Source organism: Anas platyrhynchos, chromosome 1 (assembly GCF_047663525.1).
Source record: "Anas platyrhynchos isolate ZD024472 breed Pekin duck chromosome 1, IASCAAS_PekinDuck_T2T, whole genome shotgun sequence".
Classification (NCBI taxonomy): Eukaryota; Metazoa; Chordata; class Aves; order Anseriformes; family Anatidae; genus Anas; species Anas platyrhynchos.
Window position 1 is genome coordinate 205,676,940 of NC_092587.1, and position 26,872 is coordinate 205,703,811.

Consider the following 26,872-nt stretch of genomic DNA (forward strand, 5'->3'; position numbering starts at 1 on the left):
TTCCAGCTGATACATCCTTTTTTTTTTTTATATAAGCATCGCTTATTTCTTGCTACCCATGGCCACGCAGAGCCACTCATCCTGGGGGCTGTCAAGGCACCTGCAGCCTTTCTGGTGGTGGTTCCCGTTTTTAAGCACAGTACAGACCAGTGGTCACAAACCGTGCGAAATTCTGCATGGGATGCGTTATCAGCAGAAGGTTTTTGGAAAAAAAATTGAGCTTTCAAAGGACAAATCGCAGCCCCACAGGCTGGGTGATGCAAGGAAAAAAAAATAAAAAAATACACGAAATCTGGCAAAAATATTTTCTTTTTAGGACCATAAAACACGGTCTTAAAAATATTTTCTCTTTAATAAAAATAGATTAAAGAAATATTTTATTTTGATGACCGTTCCCCTCGGTTTTGCATCCCAGCCGTGACCAAAAGACAAAGCAACAAGCAGAAACCCCCCAAGGCCTCGCCGCATGGCTTCAGGAAGCATTTGCATGAGGAAAACTCATCCTGAAATCCGGCAGCAACTGTCCGAAAATATTAGCCCGGGAAGTTAGGAATATTTAAGTCACATCCTATAAATAAAGCACGGCGACAGCACTTGACAGGCCGTCAATCACTATAAGTCCTGGGCAAGAGAAATGTGTCACAGCCCCCGTTTTTAGACAAGAAGTGGGAGAAAACTGCTTAGGTCAGGCGCTATTAGTGCTCCCTGCCACTATTTACTTCGTCCTCTGTTTGAGTAATCCGAGGCAAGATATGAACAGTGTTTTATTGAGGAGAAAATAGAGATGTTTGTTGCTCCAAAGAAAGCGTGAGCCCTCCATAATGAAGGTTTTTAAACCCCAAATCTCAATGGTCACTGTCAGGGGCAGGATGCTGGGTGAGAGCCCTTTAGTCTGACCCCACAGGGCCGTGTACCAGGCCCTACAGGCCAGGCCTTGTGTTGGGACAGCCAGTGTTGGTTGTTCCTGACCCAGTAATGTCCCCCAGGGACACTTCAGGCTGGAAGGACTCATGGAAGTTATAAAAACCTCCAACATCACGTGCTCCAACCACCCCCTACCACCAATGTCACCCCCAAGCCCTGTCCCCAAGCACCACGTCCAACCTCTCCTTGAACACCCCCAGGGACGGGGACTCCCCCACCTCCCTGGGCAACCCGTCCCAAGGCCTGACCGCTCTTGCTGAGCAGAAATGGCTCCTCATTGCCAACCTGAGCCTCCCCTGGCACACAAAAAAAAAAGGCCTGGCACAAAACTATGCCTCAGATGCTTGGGGAGGACATTAAGAAAGATGAAAGGCTCACGATTCCCTCCAGTGCACTCCCCAACTCCACACATCTGCAGCTCAGGGGAGTTCCTGTGCTAGATACGGTTTCCAGTGCATCTATTTATTATTATTTATTATTTATTTATCTCTCAGTGGACTCCTCTCCCGTGGTCTTGTCAAGTCTTCCCTTGAATTATGTAAGCGTTGGGCCTCGGATCTGCGCAGCCCGACGACTTGTTGAAGAAGCCGCCTCTTGGCTTTGCTGCAGTCCCGCTCCTTCACGTGCTGCCTCCTCGTTCTTGCAGCACAGATGTGTGGAGTGACTTATTTTTATCGACCACGCCACCCATGATTTTATTCACCTCTCATAATCACGGCCTTTCCATAGCGCTGGCTGGCCCAGGCCCCTGCTCCTGAGTGGGAACAGAAAGCTCAGCCCCCTGCACCAGCAAATCTATTTACTCCCACCCCCTCTTTTTATCATTTAATACGCCTTTCATCCTCGAAAGGCCTTTCTCCCTCCTTCCATCACGTTTGGTTTCTTTACAAATCCTTGCCGAGGGTCCTCGCTGACCCCTTTGGAAACGCAGCCCCCCTCCTGCAGTGCTTGGAGAGCTGCAGCAGGTCCGTGAGGCACTGGCATGCACTGCCCCGAGGATAACCCACTTTTTGCCTCCTTATTTTGCTGTAAAAATCATTACTTCGAAGGAATACCTTTTGCTTTTCTGCAGAGTAATGAGGGGGAAGCATAACAACTGCATCAGGCCCTGAACTCAGCCAATATCTTAGATTTAAAGACGGGAAGGGAGGAGCTGCTCCTCTTCCCGCTGACAGTGCCTATAAGAAGCTCGTTTTTCATCCTGTCCGGAGGCTTCTTCATCTGTCTTTTCCTGAATATCGTGGAAAATGTTTTCCAGGGCTGCTGTAACATTTGGAAGGTCAGTGTGAGTGCATGGCAGGTGATGGGCTGCCACAGCAGGGCTTCGGAGACGGCAGCTGAACAAATCCAGCCTGACAAATTAAAGTCAGGTTATGGTCAGAAAAGCGACTGGGTTGCCTTTTTTTTTTTTTTTTTCTGAAAAACTCGGCTTCCCGGGTGTATTCAGTGTCAAATCTGCTTCCATCACCAGCAGAAGGAGCCTTTTGCTCTCGCTGCCTTACAGATGCAACGTGGTCCAGGGACAGCGAGCTCGAGTCATGTATCTTTAATGGAATAATTACTTAACGTGCTCGATAATGAATATGTATTTCTTTGTTTGAGGGGAAAGAGTCCATCTGTCCTTCCCAAGGCGTCCCACTCTGTCCCTTCTTCGTGCCGTCCCCTGTCCCAGACCAAGGACACCGCTTCCCAGCCTCTGTCTTGCGCTTGTAATGAGGTTTACAGGCAGGTGGTGGTGGTTTGCAGCTGTGCGGAGACCGACAGGGCAGACAGATGCTGGGAGGGAAAAAAAAACCTGCAGTCAAGTGAGATGTGGGGAGATCAGAAAGAGAAAGAAAGAGGGGGACGGGATTTTTCCGCTTCCCCTTTTCCGCGTGCACGTGGAGGTTTGCTGCGGGGCCGATGCGGAGGTGAATTTTAAGCAGCGGATCCTCCTTGGGATCCTTCCCTCGCCAAGGTGGGGAGAGCATCCTTCCTGGGAGGGGATGCAGAGAGCTGCCCCCCGAGACATCCCTCCTCTGCTCTCAGCTCGGGTTCCGCGCGCGGCGCTCCAGAAGTGCAAATGTGGCTCAATAATTCATTCCCTGTCTTCATTCCCCGTCCCCCTGCAATCCCAGGCAGGCCAGGAGAGCCGAGCTTTCCGAAGCAGGAGCTCCCGGTCCCCTTCTGCTCTGGCAGGCAGGCAGCAGAGTTTCTATGGCAACTCTGGATGGGGTGGAAAGGAGGATTCCTGGTAGGCTCTTTCCGGAGGAGTTTGTAATATAAATGCAGTCAGGCACTTCTCCCTGGCTGAGAGCACGAGGACACTCTGACAACTCTCCGTGCCCTCAGGTTATAGGTTACCAACTGGGTATCTCTAATGACTGCTCAGAAAACAGTGCTTTTTGTGTTTTCCAAGCTGCAGTTGTTCACCTGGCCGATTTCCAACGCACCCATCCCAGCTCCGCTCACCTCCCTTGCCGTACGCCGCAGCACCGGGGGAAAAAAAATATTAATTTGGGGTCTTGGCATTTTGTTCCAGGTGCAGCCTACGTGACACCTCTGCGCTGCCAGCAGGGAGAAGGGAACAGGTTTCCGTGTGCACCTGATGGAAATTCACGCTCGTGTGTCATTCCTGCCGCCGCTCCTTTGTTCCGACCTGCCCCTTCGGGGTGTTTGCTGCAGCTGGCTCCAAAATATTCCTGGTTTCTATGACAGCAGCTGGATACCTGCAGATGTGTCAGAAACAGGTCTGTCCCCGCGAGTGTGCAGTGTGAAGAAATGATTTAAAAGGCTGGAGAAAGCAGGGGGTGCCCCAGTTCGCAGCCAGGGAGTGCTGAGAAAGGAGCGAGCTCGCCGCGAGCCACCCGGGAATGGAGAGGGAGCAGAGGACTACCACAACCCTGCCCAGGCTGTTTGGCACAGGCCCCAGCTCCCCAGCTGCTTCTGTGCCCCCTGGGCATCCCCAGGGCACGACGCAGGGATGAAAACCACAAGAACTGCCCCATAATTGAGCCTCTCCTAATGCAAGAGCCACCTCGTGCTTCCTCGCGCCGCTTTCCGCAGCCCACACTCTCCTCTGACACTGGCATCTCCCTCCTGACTCCAGTGCAGCTAGCCTGGATTGACACCCTTACACGAGACCTCTGGGGACACCGAACCTGCAATTTCAATTAATTCTAGTAAATTATAGTGTTACGGAAACAGATTATTACCCAAAAAGGCCAGTTCTCCATGGCCAAAGGACGGGTCTGGCTCTGTGCGCAGATGCCGCTCTCGCAGCACCGTACTCCGGCGAGCGGCACCATCGAGGCACAAAGATCCAGGAGCACTAACAGGGGTGTGGGTACTTTCTCCCAAAGCCATTCCAGTAGAAAATTCAGTAAAAACATCCAGGTGACAGTGACCAGGAGCATCCTCAGGCTGCGGGGATGCCTGGCGCCACCGTCCCGCTGCCGTACCCGCTGGAAATGTTCCCTCGCTAGGGTTACCCCGATAAAAGCTAAAATATTTTAAGATTGAAAAAACCCAGCCAGCTTAAGTTAAAATCAGGAAGGTCACGGGTTTAGGGTTCACAGCACCCTGATGTTCGTTGTTTAATTTTTCAATGCTAATTCGCTTTAAAATGTCCATATGGTATTTTGGACATTTTGGCCGTAGACCAAGCGAGCGAATCGCTCCCAAAGACATCGGCTTTGGGCAAACACAGCAGCAGATGGAGCACACGCGGAATATTAACGAAACCAGTTTTTGGGTGTTAAAAGGCTTAACGGGTCTCTCACATGTATTTGGGCCAGGAGATCAGATTTAAATTGCGCTGGGGCGAAGCTGAGGATACGCAGTATTTGAACTGGCAAAACTCCACCTCGGTGTTTCAAAAAAAAAAAAAAGGCTCTAGCAAAAATAAAGCTTAATTTCACCAGGTAGGAAGTGCAAAAGTTGTCTCCAAGAGAGAGAAGTACGGTGATGCCACAAAGGCCACTTATCCCAAATTCTGTGTTATCCATACTCCAGGATAAGGTCCCCAGCTGCTGCGCCAAAATCCCAAAAAAGCCACCAGCAGCCCAGAACAGCCCCCGACAGCAAGGCAGGACGAGGAACGGCACGGAGGTGGCATGGTTTTGCAGGATCTACCCCTCTCGTTCCACAAAATGATTTTTTCAATCCCATTACTTCCTAAAGAAATGTCTAACCCATGCTCCTGCCTATAATCCCTCTCCGAAAACGGAAACTCGTTTCAGCAAACGTTTTAATTAGAGTCACGTTTTTTGCACCAGCTGCTCCAGCAGAGCCTCTCTTCAAAAAAAAAAAGCTTTACAAGAAACAGAAAAAGCAAACAGAAATCCCTCGCCCCGTCTTGTAAATATTTTATTCCCTACAAGCAGGCTTCTGCCCAGAAGAAACTACAAACTTATTAAAAACCACAGCCGAGGGGTGACAGCCCAGGGATCTTTCGGCACAGCCCCGTTTTTATTTGCTTGCCATAAAACAATGATTTCCATCATAGTCCAACTTGGAAAACCAATTACAGCTAATTAAGGAGATTACATTTTATGGTTGAGGTGCACTCTCTTGTTTGCTCAAGCAGATGAGATAAATCTGTGGCAGCTCCTCTTTTGCTTGTTTTCGACACGGGGAAGCAATCGGGCTCGTTTGAAAAATCCCAAGGCTCACGTAGGGCAGTATTTTGGGTGGAAAAATGGGGAAACTGGAAATCTTGGATGGATGGCAATCGTGGAACCATGGAGAAGAGCAGCGTGTCCTCCACCATTGCGCCCAACCGGCACAGGAGCAGACCACAAAAAGCTCTGGATTTTTGGAATAAGGGCTGCCCATCCGCGTGGGAGAACGGGAGGGATTTTAGTAACACATCTTGAAATATTTATAACTTTAGATATGCAACAAGCTCTCCTAAAATGGTGTCCAGCACACCAAAGCCAATACAAGTTTCCCGTTTCTCTATGCCCCCGTAATTTTAGGAAGGGAGGCGGTCGCGTTGTATTTAGGGATGATTTGGTGACTTTGTTTCAGCAGCCTTAAAGGATTTGGGGATTTTAGGCTGCTCTCCTAACTATTCCCTCGGGAATTCAATCCAGAGGCTGACTTCTCTGCACAAATGCTGGGGACCGTGCAAATCCGCACTGAGTCATCGCGCCGCAGGTAGTGAGGCTGCCTTAAAAATAACCCTGGGAAACTGCAAAAAGAAGTCACCAGCTCCCTCCAGGAATAGCAAATTACAGCGATGGGCTCGGATGGAAACGGGAAAGGGGGAAAAAAAAATAAATCCCCCAGAAGTCGGAGCAGCGACAGGCGTTGCGTCGCGCAAAATACAAATCAGACATCTCGCATCGGCCTCCTCCTGCTCCGATGAGCTCAGGAAAAGGAAAGCCACCAGTTAGGGGCTCGGAATAGCTGCACGCCTCGGATTTAGCAGCAGAACCCCAGGGTTTAAACGAGGAGAAGGAGAGGAAGGAGCTGTCCAGAGGAGTCTCTCAGACGCCGTTAAATATTGCTCCGAGAAGAGCCAAGAGTCGCAAGCTGCCTCGAATTCATCACAGCAGAATCTGCTCGAGAAGAGCTAATTTGAGGCACATGAAACTGGAAAAACAGCAATAAATCTGCATAATTACAGCTTTTTCCTACAACTATTGCAGAATACTCGGTGCGAAAGGGTCTCTTTTCTATGGCATGCCAAACACAACGCTGCTTTCACACGTGCCCACCCCTCGGTCCCGGTGGGACCATCCCGGACCGTGGGTTTGGGTGATGGATGGGTTCCTTGCTGGTGCTGCAAGCCCATGGAGCACAAAGCCTCAATGCCTGCATTTTTAAGGAATTGGTTCCCATTTCTACACCGCTTTTGTAAATTTGGGAAGTTCTGCGTGGCCTTCGAGAGGGGCCGCGTGAAGTCAAGGTGATGGAGGAGCCGAAACTCGCGGCAGGACGTCAGGGGCAGCAGCTGAGAAATGATGTGCCAGCTGAGGCTGCCTGCGTTTTGGAACAAAAAAAAGAGCTGAAATGTGACGAGTGTGTATTTATCCTGGCACGGTTTTTCAACATCAGCATCGCCGGCATAGCACGGAGTCCCTCGCAGAAGGCTGGCAACGCTGCTGCTTGCTCCTCGGGCCCCCCCAAATCCTCCTGTGGCTGAGCTCCTGCCTCCCACTCCACCTCCCATCATCTGCAAAAAACCCCGCTCTGCTTCTGAGCAGGGCAAGAACACACCGCATAGATTTTATTGGTGATGGTTCTTTTAAAAGCTATGTGCAAAGAATGCATTAAAATTATGGTAAAGCCTCGGGGATATGAAACATTTAAGGATCCTTCCTCATCTCTCCAAAGTCTGAATGGGTTTGTGAGCTTCACAACAGCACCAGGCTGGCTCCCGGCTTCTGCAGGGTTGTTGTGATGCAAGATTTTGGACCTAGGGGCCCAGACTGTAGGAGCAGAGCTGTGTTGACAAAAGAAATGGGGTTTGCAGGGTTTGTAGGGACAAGGATGGAGCAGAGGAGTGGGGCTAAGAGGGCACCAGGCAGTGAGGATCCTGGGGGGGAGCTGGGATAAGGCACGAGGGTCTGCAAGAGATGAAACCCCAACGGGACCAACGATACCCAATTGCAGATCTTGCCCCAGATCTTTTTATAAGGTGTGAGATACTCAATATACACCTACAAAATTACAAATATGCACCAAGCTAGTTCCTTTATAAGGGAAGCCTTTTTTTTTTTTCACATGGTTGCAAAATGGACATTAAAAATACCCTCGTGCTACATTATTTCCCCTGGAATATATTTTTTTTTAACCATAACTATACAAACCAGTGGCTAATTTCGCAGCAGAGCTTTTAGGGGACCGACCACCTTAATGATATTTTGAATTTGCATTCTTTTCCTCAGCAAAGCTGGAGTCAGCCTCCAATTTATCAAATGAATTAAGTCAATAATAAAAAAAAAAAACCTCCGTGTTTGCAGAGGCTGCTCCTTCAAACCCAAGGGGACGCTTCTTCGTTAAGTTAAATGTCACCAGAAACGAGGAAGAGTTTTTAGCAGCATCAAGTGAAACAAAACACAAGACCCGTCAGAAAAAAAAAAAGAGCAATCAATGAGCATAAAGAAATGAGCCATCGGGGTTCCTACAGGAATTTGAGATTATCAGATTGATCTCTTGAGGTCCCTTCTGACCTCTTGAGGTTTCTTCTGACCTCTTGAGGTCCCTTCCAATCTCTTCAGGTCCCTTCCAATCTCTTGAGGTCCCTTCTGACCTCTTGAGGTCCCTTCCAACCCCTACAACTCTGTGATTCTGTGATTCTTTGCTCATGAAACTCTCTGAAGAGGTTTTGCTGCTGCTTCTAGACAGGAGCACGTGGCAATCCTGGGTCAATTGGCCAAAGTCACGGCAACCAGGGCAGTTCTTGGTGCTTGGGGACACCTCAGCCATGCTCACGTCCCCTCCCCTTTTGGATTCTGCAGGCTGCAGATCGGTCAAAAAACCACCAGGTGCCTGGGCAGCCAGTGCTCACACAGCCTGGCTCGATACTAATGAACTCGTGCAGATTTACAAGTGCAAAATCGATGCATTACAATTAATTTATACCGAGTCATCACCTCGCAATAGCTCCTTGCGGCGAGCAGTGCTAGGGAAAGCCTCAGGTGAGTAATAGCTTCATTTTCTAGGTGAAACTCTAAAATACGCCTCCCCTGCCTCCCCTCATCACCGATGAGTCAAACACAAGCTTTTTGTCCCAAAATAAAACCAACCTGGAGACCCTCAGCACCTCCCCTGTATTGCAGCCTCTCCATGCCGTGGAGAATTGAGAAGCCACCAGTGCCTACATGAACACATCCGCAGGTCCACCCAAAATAAATGGTCTTTTAGGTGTCAACATGAACATTTCGAACCTTGAAACTCTGTCAACTCTCCGTACTTGAAATGTCGAGTAAAGCAAACAACGAAATCGCCAAATCACCCATCCAAAAAGTTTATGGTTGTAAAAGAAGTTGGGGACTGAGAAAAGTTTTCACAATTTTTGTGGGTGATCGTGGTGGTAGGAGGATGGTTGGACCAGCTGATCTTGGAGGGGTTTTCCAACCCTAATGCTTCTGGGATTCTATGAAAATGAAATGTCCAATGGCAAAGAAATTCAGAAATATAACAAGAACGGAAACACTAATTTTTAGAGTTTCATTTCTGTACTGGGTCTGTACTTTCCTCATGGAAAAGCGACAGTGATGCTGTGAAACCCAGGTGGGTGTAGGAGGGGAAATTATGGGCTAATACTGACTACATCACTAGTTGATGAATCGCCATCAGGGCGCCCATCTCGGGCAGGACAAGTCCCAGAAGACGTCTCCCTACAGCCAGGTGAAGCATTCGGGCCCATCTCTCATCTCCCTCTGATTTGTAGTTTCCAACAGTGTTATTTTGGAAGTCAGAGAGAGAGGCTCATTTTATTCTCTTTTCTGCCCCCGAAATTTCTTCCTAGCCCTTGGCATTTTCTCAGTGTCCCATGAAGGACCAACCATACATGGGCAAAGGGCTTACATCCATGGGATCAAAATCCTCCCAACTAGATACTTTCTTAATAAAGAGAACTGAAAATAAAGATTAACGTTGTTTTCCTTTTAAAAACGTGCTTCTTCAAGCCCGAATTTTCTCTCTTGCAACCATGCACTCTGGAGATTTGGCTTTGGGGGTGACCAAGCTCCAAGGACCATTCCCCGTTGGCTTTCCACCATTGTGGGTCCTGCAGAACCCACAGATGCCTGCATTTCCTCAACGTGCTGTCGGTGGCTTCCCTTACAGTTGGCCACAGCCTTAAAATGGAGCGCAGGAAACTACGAGGTGTAAAGAGCTGTTTATCTGTCAATTTTACGCACATGCCTGTAGGCATTTATGTATTTTTGGCAGCGCTTCGCTATTTCCCTGCATTGTCCAACCTGGCCAAAGCTTGCACCAGCACATTTTCTGAAGGAAAACCATCTCCAGGATGGCCTTGTCCCCTTTTGGTTGCCTCTCTCGGACCGCTCTTGGGGATCTGAAGTTATTCTGGGGTATGAGGAGCATCTATCCTATTCAGTAAGCATCTATCCAATCCAGCAAGCATGCTTTAACAGGGAAACACACAAATTAAGGAGAAAAACCAGACCTTCGAAAGGGATGGACCATCACGGTGAAATTTGAAGTCCTCCTGCAACGTGGTTTCAAGGCAAGGCAGCACGGTAAGAGCAGCTGAAGGCTCTCAGCTGTCTGCCCTGCTAATGTCACGGAGAAGAAATGACCCGAGTCCAGTCTGTCACTGTCACGGCTCTCGTTGAGTCGGTTTTAACTTCTCCTCCCGACATACAATACAAAATGCACGGATACCATCACCTCCTTCTGCAGATTTTCTCCCTAAATAAAATAAACTGATGCATAATGCCGTAAGTTTTAATCTATAGTAGATCTCCAAGGGGCTCCAGCAGTCACATGAAAAGCATTAAAGATGCTTTGAGTGACTCCGATCGGGATGCAAAGTTGTAGAGCTGAGCATCTTGTGCAGAAGGAGACTTTTATGTCAACTAACCTCGAGGATGAAGCTCCTTTAGAGAGCCAGTCTTCCTCCTTCCTGCCTTTCACATGTTTAGGGCAAGAAAAAGACGAGCTGCAAGGCAGTGTGTATGGAGCTGAACCTGCTCAAACACATCAGGTAGCAGGGAATGACCAGCGAGGGGCAAGGCAGTCCCAAAACGGTGTGGTACAACCTCTCCAACCCCAGGAGCATCGCTTGGGTACCACTGGGATGAGGCAAGTAGAAATTGGATGTTTTTCATCCCCAAAACCATTACTGAACCAGTTGTGCACAGGGAAAGTGATAAAAAAGGGGCTGCAGGTGTGGAGAGAACTCGCCAGGCCAACGCAAGTTGCTGGAGAAATTCGTTTGACGAAAAATGCTTCGCTCTTTCAAAGGAAATTGCTGCTGGGATCCAACAGGAGGGTTTGGCGGCGATGCTTTGGACTGGAGCAAGGCGATTAGCCAGGTGGGAGCAACCCGTCAGCCTTTCAGTGGCTCTGCTGAGCAGCAGAAACGTTATCAGGAAGAGAATTACCGGGCACGGGATGTTACAGCCCAGGGGCTACTTACACACGTTGACTAAAATAAATTCAACGGGCTCGGTAATTGCCGAGCAATATCTGCAGGGCCTTGTTGTGCCGTGTACTACACGAGGTACGGGAGAAGATGGGTGTAAAATCTCCAGTAAAATGAAAAACTGGAGAATAAGAGACGTATGAGACTGGCTGCTTCTCTCTGTTGATGACCAAGGACGAAGACAGTCCCCATCCCATACGCAAGGTCCACGTCGCAGTACCACACACCTACGTGCTCCACTCACAGCTTCCATGGGGTTTCCATGGCTCCGTCCTTGCTCTTCCTTCTCCCCAGCTTCTAAACCTTTATCACAGCTACGTTAGAGTCAGAGTGTATATGGACACAAGACTTCTGTGCAAATAAACCTTGCCGACCTGCCCCTTAGCCCCCAGAGTGCCCCGAGCATCCCTGTCCAGGGGGGACCTACAGAAGACCAGGCTAAGCCCCAGTAGATCCCACTCTAGAGCTCTCCCACCACTTGGGTACCCTGGGGACCACCATGATGCTGTCCATATCCCACCCGTGCTCCAAATTTCCAAATCCTGGCTGCTCAACACCTCCAAAACGCATCCCTTGCCATCCAGCCATGAGGATGTGTGCATCACCAGCTGGCCACACCACTGCGGGTCGGCATTTCCAGCCTCACCTTGCTCTCCAAAATCCATTTTCTTAGCCCATCACTGAAGATCAACGGGTATCTGTTTGGGACAGAGCTGGCCATAGCCACTCACCTCGTTCTGCGAATCCAATATCCTTCACGGCCGGTCCTCACCCTCCCCAAAATGTCTCTGCTCAGCGCAGGTAACCCTCTGCTTCTACCCGAACGCTAAGATTTTATATTGAATATTAAAGATTTTTCCATCGGGTGCTTCAAAAGGAAAGGTGCCGATGGGAAACAAACACTTCGAGGTCAGGGTATTTCCCCGTTCGGCTCACAGAAGTGCAGAGGTGATCTTCCTCCCCCCCCCTCAAGCCTCGTGTGCAAATTTTAATTGCTTTTCTGACATCTCTGGAATGTAATCTTCTTTCCTTGTTGTTACTAGGATTAGGGCAGTACCAAGGTAAAGCTATTTTTGATTAATATGGAAATCAGAAATTACTTTCAAGAGAAAACTGGGGACTGCTCCTAATACTACTTTATCTTAGGGGAATTATATATCTAAAGAGCAACAAGAGAGAGCTTGCAGCTCTCCGAGTCTTCCAACCGGGGCAGAATATGCTTAACAATATCCAAAAAAAAATCTATTCTGATGGAGAGATGAGATTAATACAGCTAAGAAAGAGCTCAAGCTGAAGACAAAGAGAGTTAAACCTCCACAGAACGGTGAACATCAGTTCATCTGAAAAAAAAAAAGCTAATGAGACCACACGGCCCCAAGCTTTAGGGCTAAATTTGTTCCCAGTTCCAATCTCTTCTTGCTGAAGTTCAAATTTTCCCCAGGACCCTTCTGAATTTCTAATGGCTGCAAATCTGGGGAATATATCGCTAGCCAGCTCTTTCCTTTTGTGTGATATGAAGAATTTGGAGATAAATACAGGGCTGGTTTGGACAAAGAACCACAGTTTGTTTCCAAATCACTTCTAGTGGGGAGTATTTCTCTTTTCCCGTGCGTGATCCGAGCTCCTCCACACCGCCGCGCGTTGGCAGCACGCGGGATGAAAACCTTGGCTGGCGTTTGAGGTCTCGTGACATCTCCTTGGCTGCCACAAGCAACGCATCCGAGGGAAATTTGCCTAAATACTGAGTTACGGGGAGCAGGAGGGGAGACGTGGGCACCACTGGTCGTGGCTGGAGGTTGGATAGAGGCAAATCGCAGAGCTCCAACCCTTCTGCCACCAGCGAGCGCAGCATCCATCCACAGGAGATGATTTAGAAGGAGTGGAAAAGGTTCGTCCTGGCGAGCTTCAGCCTGGGAAATTTTACTCCATTTCTCTCTGAAGTCTTTAGGAAGCCCCGCTCGATGGCTCTGTAGGTGTAGGCTGAATAATAGGCAGCCCGTGGAAGAGGAACCATCCAGGCTGCTATTTATTTTTTTTTGTTAACGTTACCGTTGGGTGCAGGAGATGAATGGGATTTTCAAATGGAATCGCAGCGCTTCAGCTACGCCTGGAAACAAAGGCATTTCCTATGTATGACTACCAGAGAGAAGTGAAAAGGAGACAACCGTGTTTTATCTTGAAAGCCCTCTCGCACGCTTTCAAGCAGGCACAGGAATGAAATGGCTCCGTGTAGAGCCAGAAAGCCCTCGAGGACTGGTTGGGGCCAAGCTGCCGCGCTTTAAACTGACAAGAGGTGGGGGCAGGCTATTTAGGATAAAGACCCCACGTCGGAGCAACCGGCCTGGTCACATTAAAAATTGATTGAGGCACGGGAAACGCTGAAATTGCTCCTGCAAAATCAGAGGTTCAGCTGCGTGTGCTGCAGAAAAAAAAAAAAAAACCCACACGGTGATAATTTCACGTGCAGCAGGCACCCGGTGGCAGAAGGGCTGCGGATATTTACCCTGGCACCTTCAGAGTAGCAAATCCAGAGGGGAATTTGTGCTGTAGGAAAGGTGATGCTCTTAAATTATTCACAAAATCATTCACTTTTTGTAAAGGTAAAACACGCTGCTCACCATTTCCTTCTTACCTTCCTGGTTTTCTTCCTATATTCCCTCCCAGGTACGATTTTGCAGGAGGGCAGGTCTCTAACTCTACCGCCGTGCCCTCTTCGTGGCATATTTTTTTTATTACCTGTGCACATTTGGGAAGGGAAATGCGTTTTCTTTTTCCCTGGGAAAGTTTTTTTCACCTCCTTCAAGTCTAAGCACAGCCTTCGCTCGACTCTCCACTCGCCCTCTCCATTTCCACTGCAGCTTCCCTCCCTGAATTCTCCTGCGGGAACACAAATGATATAATTTTAATTTTATTTTTTTTTAGCAGCCAGCTCTGGTGACATTTTCTGCTGCTGGGTGTCTCCGGCCCTGCCAGGCGAGATTAACAAGGGTTACCCAACATTTTGTTTGGGTACGGAAAAGCTTCAGGGCACTGCCTCCATCTTCTATTAAAAGCACAGCAGGAACTCGGCAACATTTTCCTGTTGATCTCAGCTGCTTGATAAATGGAGATCTCCCCCATTCCTCCAGCAGGAGAGGAGACATTTTTAGGAAGGGAAAGTAATTTCCTTCCTGCCTTATCGAGCCAAACACGGTAGTTAACTTGCCAAAGGTACCAAGGTCATTTTGTTCTCCTTCGCCGAGCCTCAGGACCAGCCCTAAGGAACCGAAGAGAGAAAAACTTCAGCTCTGCAGGCAAATTCCTGCAGATCCTGTGCTCCAGCAGCGAGGGTACATCCAGTCCATAGATACTGACAGTGATGAAACGCATCTGAATGCACAGAGCTCGGAACAATTACTGCTGAGCAGCCTTCAGCACGCCACGAGCGAGAGAGAAAGGAAAAAAAAAAAAAAAAAATCTTCAACTATCTTTGGAAAGATGAACAATACTTCTCGTTATCAACATTTCATTTAGTGCCGTACTTGCCCGAGCCCAATTAGAGCCAGAAAAGGCAACTGGGAATGAGCAGGATCGGAGCAACCCCAGATAATGGGGCAGGATTTAAAAAAAAAAAAAAACTCCAAAAGCAATGAACTGATTTGGCATTCGTCAGTCTGTCGGTAACGAGTAAAGGCAGATTTCAAATCTAAATTCAAGTCAAATGATTCTGGAGAAAATGAATGTGTCAGGGCACCCATCCCAAGGGTCGCTGATGGGTTCATCTTCCTTCATCACCTTCATCTTCCTCTCCCGCAGCTCCTGGTCATCCTCCTTCCTCCGGTCACTCCGGCTTTTAAGGTTTGGTGTCCTTTCCCTGTGCCATAACTGGGATCTCAATTGCTGCAGCTCCTTTTTCATGCTTTTCTACGCCAGTCCCTGCTTGAAGCTTCTGAATCTCTTTTAAAGGGCTCTTTTTTGGAGGGAGACCCTAAATAAGTAGAGGGATGCTCTGCCAATTCCCAACTCCTTGCTCTGCAAATCCATGGCCATGATGATGCACGAGGTGCTTCAGCACAGGTCCGAGCACACTTTGCAGGCTGATTCAAATAATCTGCATCCCATCGAGGCAGGACGTTCATTTTTTTACATGAAAAGGAGAAGCTTTGGGCTTTACAAGCAACCCATCACCTCCTTCAACCTTTGGCCTCCTCCATGGACCACAAAACCTGCAGCAGGCACCGACCCGATTTCAAGGGCTGCTTTTTCTCCAGGAACAAACATGCAGACCCCCAAAAACATCAGGCAGAAAGCTGGAAGCCAGGAGATTCATTGTGGCTGGTGGCAGGGACTGGATCTGAGTTTGCTTTTGGTTCACGGCCACCGAAATAATGGCACAGCCTGAAAACCCTGCTGGCTGCTGCCACCACCATCGTTTTTAGCCTCACCTTGAACAAAGAATTGCAGACAAACGCTTCGTCCTGCAGCACAGGACTTTTATAACCTGACTTCTGCTCACCGGAAAATTCCCTCATCTTAATTTTGGTGGTGTGGAAAGGCTTGGGGGGGGGGGGGAAAGCACGGCTAAAAAACGCTGCTAGGGGCTGTGTGCACGAACAAAAGCGTGGCAGGCCCGTGTTGAAGGCAGCACTCGAAACAAGCCGCCCCTCCGTGCCTCCAGAGGAAGCCTCGGTGCCCTTGTTTCACGCTGCTCTGTACAATTTAGCTGGGTTTTGACCTTAAAGGACTTTGAAGCTTCTGGGTAATCCAGCTGTGATGAGATTTCATATTCCTTGATGAAACATTTGAAGCTGCTGTTCGGTTTGCTGATGGATCCTTTTATATATCCGTGTGCAAGGCAGAAGCTCCTTTTCTTTTTTTTCTTTTTTTTTTTTTTTTTCTGAAGATGAAGGGCACCCAGTGGACACCAGGCAAGCTTCAGAATAATTGTTCGACAACAAAGGGCATTTCTTTCTCCATCTTAAGACGCCGGCCTGATGGCTTTGCCGTGCTGTGGACAGCCAGAATCCTCATCTGTCAAAAAGTGGAGACTGTGCTGGCTTCTCAGCCTTATTTTATTTTATTTTTATTTTTAATTTTTTTCATTAGCCAACTTCAGCTGCTCCTGAAAGGAAATCTAAACCTTAAATCCCAGAAACTCCTGAGATGTCCGACGTAGACCCGGCTCCTCCTGCCAAATAACATTTCAGCTTGACATCTCATGGGTGTCAAGGATGCCCACCCATCAGCTGAAGGTCTCGGAGCAGAAATACGTGACTTTTTCTCTGCAGGTTTGTCTCATCACTCCTGCACTGCCCGTGCACTCACATTTACAGATCCATCGCTGCCTTCAGCTGCGACCTCTCAGCACCAAATTCGGTTGAAGTCCTCGAGTCTTTGTGCTGAGCGTCCTTCCAACTTGGCCTTCTTCTCCCTCCATCCATGCAGCCAGCCCCTTCCCACCTCACATCCCAACCAGCACAGCAGTTTTTCTTCCAGCTCTGATGAAAACCTTTGTTATTTCATCTCTGCGTATTCAGAATATCACCACAAAGCCCACATCCTCAGCGCCTGGCTTTCTCCATGCCATTCTCCTTTCCTCTACTAGGAATAAGAAATGCGTATCTATTTTAAGACTATTTTTGTATTTTAGAAATGGGAAGGACATAAGAGGTTTACCCCAAAGGTTTTCCTTTTATTTCTTTTTGCTAACTAGCTTTGATTCACTACCTGCTTAAAAGTTGTCAGTGACAGGATCCAGGACCATCAGCCTGCACCTAAATCATGAGACCCCCTTGGTACTGATAGGAAATTTGCCTGTAAAGACAGCACCCGCTGCGTTCGGTCCTTTGTGTGCAAGCACCAAGCAGATCCCTGAGAAATTCAAGTCCAGTCATCGTGCTCGTCTCCTTTTCTCCCCCAAATCTCGCTTTGCTTGTGAGTGTGAGCTCTGGTTTCTCCTCAAACCAGGACTGGCAACAGCGGTGACAAACAGCCACCCATCACTTTGGGCTCAGAATATCCCCGGGAGCCAAATGCCATCGAGCTCCACACACCCAAGGCTTGGAGGGGGGGGATGATCTGCAAAAGATCATTCAGCAGCCACAGACACGGCCCTGAGCTCAACCTGAGCCCAGCAGCCACCTCTCACCTCCTCCGGATGACATCCTCTTATCAGCACGGCCTTTTTATACACAGGCTAACGTATTTCTTCATCTTCCCAGCCTGCGTTGGCCTCAGACTACTGCAGCAAAACCAAAAAGCCGCCGTGCATTAAGAGCATCCAGGAGGAAGCGCTCCTGAGATTCCTCTGCCTCTCTGCCTGCTCTCTGATGCCCAGGAGGAAGTCAGGCTCAGGTCAGTCAATGCCAAAAAAAAAAAAAAAAAAAAAAAAAGTAAAGAAAAGCGAAGAAAAAAAGTAGGTCAAGCAATTCACATTTGCTGAAAAGGACAAAGAACACTGCGGATTTTTATTACCTTATGCAAGCGCTACCAAATATCCGAGGCATCCTTTTTATCTGATTCAAATCCCACATGAGTAATCCGTGATTAAATTTAGTGGGTGTGAAATTTCATTAGGTCGTTCAATTTTAAGCATATTGGATAATGAAGTTCTGTCGTCCTTCAGAATTAAGAAGGAAAAAAAAAAATTAATACTGTGATTTTTTTTATCTCGCTTCCAGCCTCCCCCCATCTGTGAGATGATCCCCATTCATGTAAAACGTCGCTGGTGCGGGCACGAGGCACGTGGCCTGATCTATCAGGAGAGGTTAACTGCGTGTAAACGCTGGCAGACAGCGAGGAGGAGAGCGAAAGAACCCCGTGGTTTCCCTTGTCAAAGGCTAAAACCGAAGCAGACTTCACCTGATGTTGCTGGAGCACAAACACAGCTCGGAAACGCAGCTCTGCTTGAAACGGAGCCACGGAGCAGCCAACGCTTTTACGAGCTACGGCAGAGTTCTCGAAAAGATCACAATTTCTTGGGGAAAAAAAAATAAAAATCTTTGGGCTAATTCACAACTATCACAGGCGATCCTGTTTCTGTTAGCACGGGGAAGATGTTAATAGCTCGCAGATGCCACGTGAAGTCTGAACTTGCCCAAGAGCCGGCCAACGCAAAGAGAAGCCACCAGCTCGCTCCCTACGAAAAGGGTCTTGCTGAAAGAAAAACGGAGAATTTTGGGAGTTTTGCTTGTTTTCTAAAACCCCGCTTTTTTGAAACCGCTGTCTGAAATCGTGCTTTGTAAAATGGAAACTCTGGGATGGTTTTATAAGACCCGTGGTGCAACTACGGGGACGGAATCATGGGATCAGCCTGTGCAAGCCAACCTCCAGCCACCGAACCGTAAATCGCCCTGAATTTCACAATTAGGACAAATAAACACTGCTCGTTTCCCCCTCCACAAGAGTATACAGTTAACTTTCTCAATCTGTGGATGATAAGTACGAACTATTTGGGAAGAATCCAGCTGAGAAAGCATTCCGGGACTGCCACGCTTCGTCTTGCTGCACTTTCAAGGCAAACAGATGAATCCAGTCTCTGCCAGTACAAATAAATAATATCTATATGCACACAGGAACAATGAATTTTCATCTCGACGTCCTTCACCAAAGCATGATGACAAATAATCAGTTGGGAAACGGGAGCTGTCGATTCTGCCTTAATCATGTGTTTAATTTCAGCATGGCAGCAGTTGCAGTATTTGTCCCGTTCTCCTAAATGGCTACCAGCTGTTTTCAGGGAATGAACTGAAGACAGCAAACACCAATCTGCTTCCTACATCCTCCTGCACTTCATTGCTGGATAGTTTTACCGAGAAAGAAGGGGAAAAAAAGCTCAGTGAAGAAGCAGAAGCATCAAGAAAAAGATCACGCCTGGACGGACATCGCTCAACGGCACAAGACTCACACGTCTTGATCTGGATTGGAAATTCACGCCAAAGTAACCCCCCCCCCCATGTTAACCAGGTCCCCCTAGGAGTTTATTTTGGTCTCCTGGAGAAGAAGTTGAGAGGTATCAGCCAGGCACCAACTGTAAAATAAATTAAGTGATATGGAATAGCGAAAAGCCAACAGGTCAACCCGCAACTGCGTAGCCATAGCCATGGTGAGCTTCTTGGCATCAGAGAAGGGTTTGGGTTGGAAGGGACCTCAAAAACCCACCTAATTCCAACCTCTGCCCCCAGCCCAGGCTGCTCCCAGCCTCATCCAGCCTGGGCTTGGGCACTGCCAGGGTTGGGGCACCCCCAGCTCCTCTGGACAGCCCTCTTCGGTCAGCATCTGCCTTCTGGCCAAGTTCCACTGCATCCCCCCTCGGCTTCCTCCAAACCTGCATTCTTCACCCACCGAAACCCTCATCCCCTTCCAGATGCTGCTTTACACAACTTCTCCTGCCCGGCGTCCCTTTCCGATCCCTGCAGTCCCATCTGGTTGAATGTCACAGGGTGGACTTCGCTGTGTCTTTACCAGCGGCTCTGCTCCCACGTGCCCAAGAGCAGGTTGTCTTGGCCAAGGCTGAAGGACTCGAGTATGACCCTCAATCAAGGAAGGCTGAATTCCATAGGGAACAAATCCGCAGTCCAGAGATGTGTCTGAGAGTGCCAAGGGAGCTGGGTGATGTCTCTGCCACTCTCTGTCACCTCCAAAGGCTGATGGCAATGGGGAAGGTCCCCGATGATGGGGAAAAGGGAACCAGCTCACCCATCTGATGACATTTCCATCGAGGAAATGGCCTCAAGTTGTGCCACGGGAGGTTTAGGTTGGGTATTTCTTCACTGGAAGGGTTGTGAGGCATGGGAACGGGCTGCCCAGGGATGTGGTGGAGTCACCATCCCTGGAGGTTCTTCAAACGCATATTGAAGTGGTACTTAAGGACTTGGTTTCATGGTAGACTTGGCAGCGTTAACGGTAGGACTTGATGATCTTAGAGGTCTTGTCCAACCTAAATGAGCCTGAGTTTATCTTCACCAAGGGCAAAGAGGAACTTGGGAACGCCAGTCCCGTCAGCCTCACCTCTGTATCCATGAAGCAAATCCTTCTGGAAACCATAACCAGGCATGCGAAGGGTAAGAAGATGACTGGGGACAGCCACCACGGATTTGGGAAGCACAAATCATGCCCGACTGATGCCCTCACCAGTAAGACAACTGGCTCAGCAGCTGATGAGAGCACAGCACGCAGCATCCTGACTCCAGAACCTGTAATTCCTGGAATTGGGAATTAAAAAATGGTTCAGGAGGACTACAATCTGCCAGAAAAGAAGGCAAATGGGAGACCTTAATATCACCTGCAGCTCCCTGCTGGGGGCTTAGAGGGAAGATGGAGCCAGGCTCTGCTTGGAAGCACACAGCGAAAGCATGAGCTAAAATGGGCACAGGTTGCTGCAAGCACAATTTGACTCGGTATTAGGAAGAAACATCCACAGGGGGGGTGAAACGGCGGCCCAGAGGGTATGGAAATATCCCTTCTTGGCAATATTTGAAGCTCAATTGGATACGACTCCACATCTAACTTTGAAGTTGGCTTTGCTTTGAGCCAGGAGCTGGGAAAAAAAAAAAGATCTTCAGAGAGTCCTTCTAAACTAAATTATTCTAGGATTTAATATATTAGCCAGAGAGTTTCTGACACAGAATTATTTAATAATTGCTATTTTATGCTTTCTCTCTTCCACTCCTGCACTTCAGTCCCTGCTTTTTCTGTCTTCCCTCTCTCCCTCCAAATGGTGTCTTTTCATTCCACACTTGCAATTAAAGCAAGCATGGCTTTATATGAAATTTACAGGAGATAGCACTCCTATTTTTCACCTGAATTTGGAAGCTAAGAGGTGCTGGATTCATTTTGGGCACTGTGCTGCGAGTGGTGTCAAGTACCTCCTGTTATTAGGAGGAACGTTGGCAATGAAGAGCACGGTGCAGGGAAAGCACTAAGTCAGCCTGCACTCATTTGCCTGGTAATAGGTAATAAATTACAATATGGTAATAGCTTTAATCATTCCTGTTGAAGCTAATTTACTCTTTTTTTTTTAATATGGGCAGTCGTACACCTAAGCTTAATGAAAAAGGTAAATAAACCACAGCAGAATGATGGCACACAGAGCTGTCAGTCAGCAACAGAGCTTCTCCACTGTTTGCTAATGACTTACAGCACAGAGCTGTCTTAGACCCGAGGACCCGAACCACAAACAGAATTCCCCCGGCGAATTACGTTTGCCAGCGAGCGGCGTGAAGTGGAGCTTTATGATTCGATGTGAGGATCGTACATCAGAGCCTTTCTCTCCCTGTCCAAGGAGCCGCATGCACTTTGGAAAATTAACTGCAAATCAAGTGTAGATGGTCTGGCAGGCAAAAAAAAAAATAGAGATAGTGAAATGACAACGCTATTAAATTAATCGTTTGGCAGGGGATGAAGGAAATTCACACAAAACAAGGGTAGAAAAGTAGACTCCCAGCACGCTGGAAGGCACACGAGCATCTGCCCTCTGCAGCATCCCTGTCAGCTCCTGGACCCCAAACGTCCCGGCACACATGCTGCTGCTATCGCTGAGCACTCAATTAAAAGATAGCAGCTCAGTGCCCGTTTTAACGAGGGGGAAAACACGCGTTGCCTGAACCGACCCGGGCGCGGTGTCCTGGACAGGGTGTACTTTCTGTCTCCCACTGGAACTGATTTGTGCTGTTGCTGTGAGGCATCGATAACAACAGCCCGCACTGCACGGCCAAGAAAGGACATTTGGTCTTGCTGTCCTGATTCAGCGATAGTGGCCAGGGACAGAGGAGGTCACAGCCCTTCCTAAAAGCCAGCAGTGATGCGCTGTAGCACTGAGGAGTTGCCCTGTGGGCACAGAGGAGGGCTGGCCTGTGACACTTGGGAAAGATGAAAGTATCCCTTTGCCCATGGAGGAGGCTATTTAAGTTGTTTTGTATTAATCTGCTGCAGCCCCAACTCTCTACTAGTCATCAGAAGAAAAATGAAAAGCCACTAAATATGTATTAATAAACCAAAATGAGAAGTATGAAAGGAAACGTGCCGGTAACATGTATGAACAAAATCAGCCAGATCAGAGAGGGCCATAGGGAATTTAGGAGGGGGAAAAATGTACAAAGTTTGGTGAATAAGCAATGACAACCAACAAAATCCACTCCTGATGAGTGTAAACCAATGCATATTGGGAGAAGAAAAGAACATCTGAAGTACTGAGTGAGCTATGTCCAAGGGAAGAGACTGGCTCGGCAGTGCCAGGATGAAGGGAAGCGTCTGCTCAGTGAGCAGCTGGGGTCCAAGAAAGCAAATGAGACCTTACAATGCACAAGGCAAGGCATTGGGGAGCAGAGCGAGCAGTGCTTTGCTCTCCTCTGGGCTCTCTGTGTGGTGCCAGGCTCTTCAGCTCTAAAGGAGTATTACAAAATTAATGGGGATCGGGGAAGGGCAGCAAAAGCACAAGGAAAGGCTCAGTGACACTCAGACCTCGGTAACTCGAGGGCAGTTCACTTTAGAAAGGAGACAAGAAAGAAGGATATAGTAGAGACGAAATTCCCAGCCTGGCACAAAATGAACAAGGCACCATTGAATGAAGACAAAAGGTGATTAATGCCAAAGCAGTTGTAAGAAACACTTCTTGGAAGTCCTTTCCAGACTACGCAACCGACGTCAAAAATTTAATAAGTATCTGAGGTACCTGAGTCAATAATTAGTGAAGAACTCATCTGCCATAGAAAGAGATGGAAGATTTCATACCAGAGAGCTTAAAGCAGAATACTAGAGCCCAGTGTGAGATCTAATATCTGTATTTGGAGAGGGAAAAGTCCTCCGTGTCTTCTCACCAGGCCTCTGCAGCACCTGGTGCTTGTCCTGCTATGGGGAGGAGGAACCAGATAGACCACGAGGACCTGCTCCAGACCAGCAATTCCTGGGCTCTCAGCTTGTCCCACACTTGAAAGACATGATTATAAATACTATATGTGGTGAAACGAGGAACACATCTAAAAATGAAGTACGCTTTCAAGCTTTCCAGCAGAGGTCAATAAACAGGACAACTGCTTTTCATATAGTTCCAGGCAGCTTCGCAGGATCCTCCTGGTGTTTTATTTCCCAAACGCACCGGAGGATAAAAAGGTTATGAAAAGGGACATAAAAGTAAAGATCTGAAGAGCTTCAGCATAAGCAAACAGTCCTCCTACAGTGACTGTGAGCTGGGGGCACCCCCGATGAGAGCCTCCCCTGCAGGCCAAGCCCCAGCTCTCCTCATGGCAGAGGTGCTCCAGGCCTCTCCCGCCCCGGGAGCACCCTCACGGACAAATTAAAAGCATCACCCCAAATCTAGCCTTTGTATTTTTGTCTAAACTTCTTCCTTCTCTCTCCTCTCCTTCATTACAGGTGCCAAACGTGAGCCCCAGCTCGCTCTGCTCAGCCTTACGGTTCCCATGGCAGCCTCGCCAAGCCCGGCGAGATGATTTCATGGGGGCCGACAGGTCAGCAAACATTTCTTTTCCCTGCCACGTACTTCATTGAACTTCATGTGCAGTCAGAAAACTCATTGAAGTAAGAGCTAAACCAAAGCTGAACCCAGAGATTCATCCACCACCTCAACCTCTCCACTAGTTTTAAGCCCGTATTTTGGACCAGCCCCTCTAAATGCCAGCACGTAAACACCGAGCAGGCTTCATGCTCCCAGCACCAAGCCATCAAATGTCCCGGCCAAGTGACACCAGCTTCTGTCGTGGCCTTTATCCCCTCCCAGTACAAAAAATACACTGCCTTCTTTCAGTAGGAAATTACAGCTGGGCTGGTAGTCACGGCCTGGAACCAGGCACGAGACGGTGTCAGGATTATTTTCTGTGACCACAAGCCGAAGAGGAGATGGCATTTCTCTGCGGGCACTTCTGCAAATGGCTTTGTACCTCGAAGTCCTGACGTCTCACCTGAGCAAGATGCTACGAGGGCTCAGCTGCCGTGTGTGGGATGATTCTGCCTTAAAATGTGCCGTCACAAGAGCGAAAGAGGAGCAAGTGCTGTGCTCCTTACAGTAGCTGTCTTCCAGAACTATATATAACCTATGTAACTCAATAACCTGTTTTATTGGAGTGTATAATGAAATCAGTGTCACAGGGCTGAATTCATATTCCATGACAGCGTAAATTCGCCTGCAGTAGCTTGAGAAATGGCATTTTGAGTCCAAACCTCAGCACGCACCCATCACCCCACAACTATTTTATCTCCTGTGCACCTTTCTGAAATGATTTTTGGTTTGTTTTGGGGGCTTTTTTTGCTGATCAGAAGTAGCACCGAGGAACAGGCTTGCCAAATTAAATATCTTTACACGGAGGTCTACGATCAGTTATTATACAGAGGTTCACGCACCTTCACCTCCAACGTATTTCATAGAAATTAATCATTTATGATTAGCTAATTATGTGGGGTGAGGTTCATGGCATCTGATAGTCGTACCTTTGTGGGGATGAGCAACCCACAAGAAAATCCTTCTTCTCTCCAGCCTGTGGTGGGGGCTCGTGCACAGACCCTCTGTCCTGACACCCACTCGGGCCAGGAGAGAAGAGCCCAGCTCCCAGCTGACACCAGTTTGGCTTTTTTTTTTTTTGTGTGTGTTTTTTTTTTACCAGACACTAAGCTGAATATGCACCTATCAGCCTTACAGAGCTAATAAACACATTTCAGCTTCGAGCGCTGCCGCATATGCAACCTGCACTACCCATTTATTCTGAAACAATCTTTTTCATTGTCTTTTTAGGGTGGTTTTCTAATTATTAAGCCCTAAACAAAGCACGATATCAACACGGGTTGACCAGCTCAACCTGCTCGCGGTCACGCAGCTGTCCCACTGCCGTTGTGAAAGAGTTTGCCCTCATAATGTAATGCACCAACGTCCAAAAAGAACAAATGATTTGCAAAGTACCTAAGCTCATGCTGCGATTTCTCCTACTAGGGATACATTTGAAGCATTTGCTTGAATGTCTTTTTAGGAGTGATGCAACACAAAGCCCCGAAACCCACAGTGACTCTAACCCCAAAAGCAGCCGGGCATGTCTACGTAGACTGACATGGTCCTGCTGGATGCCAAGGGCCCCATAGGGGCAAGATACAACCCAACAAACCACGGTGGATTAAAATCATGCCCCAGAAGCCCGGTCAGTACTATTTGGGAAAATAAATAAATAAATAAATGAGTCCTAAAGAATCTCACCACCATTTTCACTTTAAAGCCACAGAGTAACCTGAAAGTGGAGGAAAGGCCGCGATGGCATTACGCACTCTTATTACTCAAGCTCTCATCGTTGTGTCTTTCAAAAGGTTCCTTTGCTTTTGAGACCCTTCCTCCAGCTCAGCCAGGTTTGCTTTATAAATAACGAGGAGTGCCATTTAATCGCGTTAAATAAATGGTGGCATTAGGGATGTCTAGGGAAACTTACCGGAACAGACCCTCGACGTTTCACAAAAGAATTAAAAGGAAAGAGTTCCAAGACATTAGCGTGATTGTGAGTTGGTTTCCTACCTGCTTGATAATGCTTTCAAGCAATTTTCCAAAAAGCTTTTCGGTGTAAGTCGTGCAGGCTTTCAGGAGATTAAAGAAAATGTAGATGCGGGTTCCTTTTCAAAGGGAACAGAAATGGGATAAAACTAATTTATGAGTTGTCAGGGCCATAGCCTGGCCAAGCCAGACTTAAGACTGAGGATTTTTCCAAGGTGTTTCGGGAAGAGGCACTGCAATTGCTGGTAGGGCAGGCAGGGATCTCCTGCCCAGCGCTGCTTTCAGATCGTGCCATTTACATATGCGAGGGGGTCAGGAGGGATTAAGAAAGTAAATGTATCACCTGATTAGGCATGCAAGTTGAAGACGTTCGCAGGAGTTATTCAATGAATATTCAAGAAGGTCTTTGAGTCCCAGAGGTTGAGTTGTACGCACGCAATTAATGAGTATGTAGCAGAAGTCCGGGCACAAAACCTAAAACCCGGCATGTATGCACAAAGTAACAAGGTGAAAGCCGAATTTTTTGATGTTGTAAATCACCTTTGCTGCTTTTTCTTGTCGAAATAGTCAGAAAATAAGGGGAATACACGCAGGCGAGGACGGAAAATGTATGACCTGATAGTAGCATGCGTGCTACTTACTGTGCATTCATTTTTAACCGAAACAGATGAGTTTTACTCATTATTCTTCTTACTTTGTTCAACAATTAATTGAGGACAATATCACACTGCACTGCTTTAGTGATCTACCTGGGACACGATGTGGGGAGCTTCTATGATCACCACCTGCTTGCTCTGATTCACATTTTGCTTCTTATGAGGAACGTCATTTAATTAGGACACTGCAGCACAGACTTACTCCACTGCAAGAGCAAGCCGGCTTTCCAGGAAGAAAGCTGAGCTGAACTTTTATTAATTGGTATATATTTACCCTAATAAGGTGGGCTTTATGAGGTGAGATAGGAAAACCTCTGGGTGATGGTCTCATAGGCGTGTTGGTGGAAGCAACGTCAGCAGAAAAGCCAAGACGAACCTAGGAGAGGAAAGAGCCCTGAGCAGCTCCTGCTTGTCCTGCCTTCCTTCAGCTGTTTCATTCTCACCCTGCTCCCGAAGAAAACTGTGAGCAGCTTTTTATATCTCCACTAATTGCACATTCTAGGAAAACAAAGCCATGTAACGCTCATCATACACAACGCGCGCAGCGGCATGAATGGGGACGTGCTTGAAATCAGACGGCGCTGCTTCTCCTTCCCCCTCACTGCGGGGTGACTCACCATCAGGAATTTGGGAGGATGTGAGAGTCCATTGACGAAGCAGCACCAGCTGCAGAAACTTTTTGTCTACAAATCCTATAAACTTTGGGGGAAAAAAAATCGAGAAATCCAG

General features: G+C 47.9%; 2 protein-coding genes across 7 annotated transcripts in view; one reads left to right on the forward strand and one right to left on the reverse strand.

Annotated features, from left to right (window-relative positions):
- RELT (RELT TNF receptor) overlaps positions 1–26,872 on the forward strand; it is a 66,835-nt gene that overhangs the window by 33,946 nt on the left and 6,017 nt on the right. The window contains exon 12 of one of the 2 annotated variants that reach the window (XR_011806595.1): positions 5,820–5,829. The exons of the other annotated variant lie outside the window; for it this stretch is intronic. The gene's annotated coding sequence lies outside the window, so the exon portion shown is untranslated. Of the gene's footprint in view, positions 1–5,819; positions 5,830–26,872 lie in introns of those variants that run through there. 2 annotated transcript variants of the gene reach the window in all.
- FAM168A (family with sequence similarity 168 member A) overlaps positions 1–26,872 on the reverse strand; it is a 161,428-nt gene that overhangs the window by 26,260 nt on the left and 108,296 nt on the right. The window lies entirely within an intron of this gene.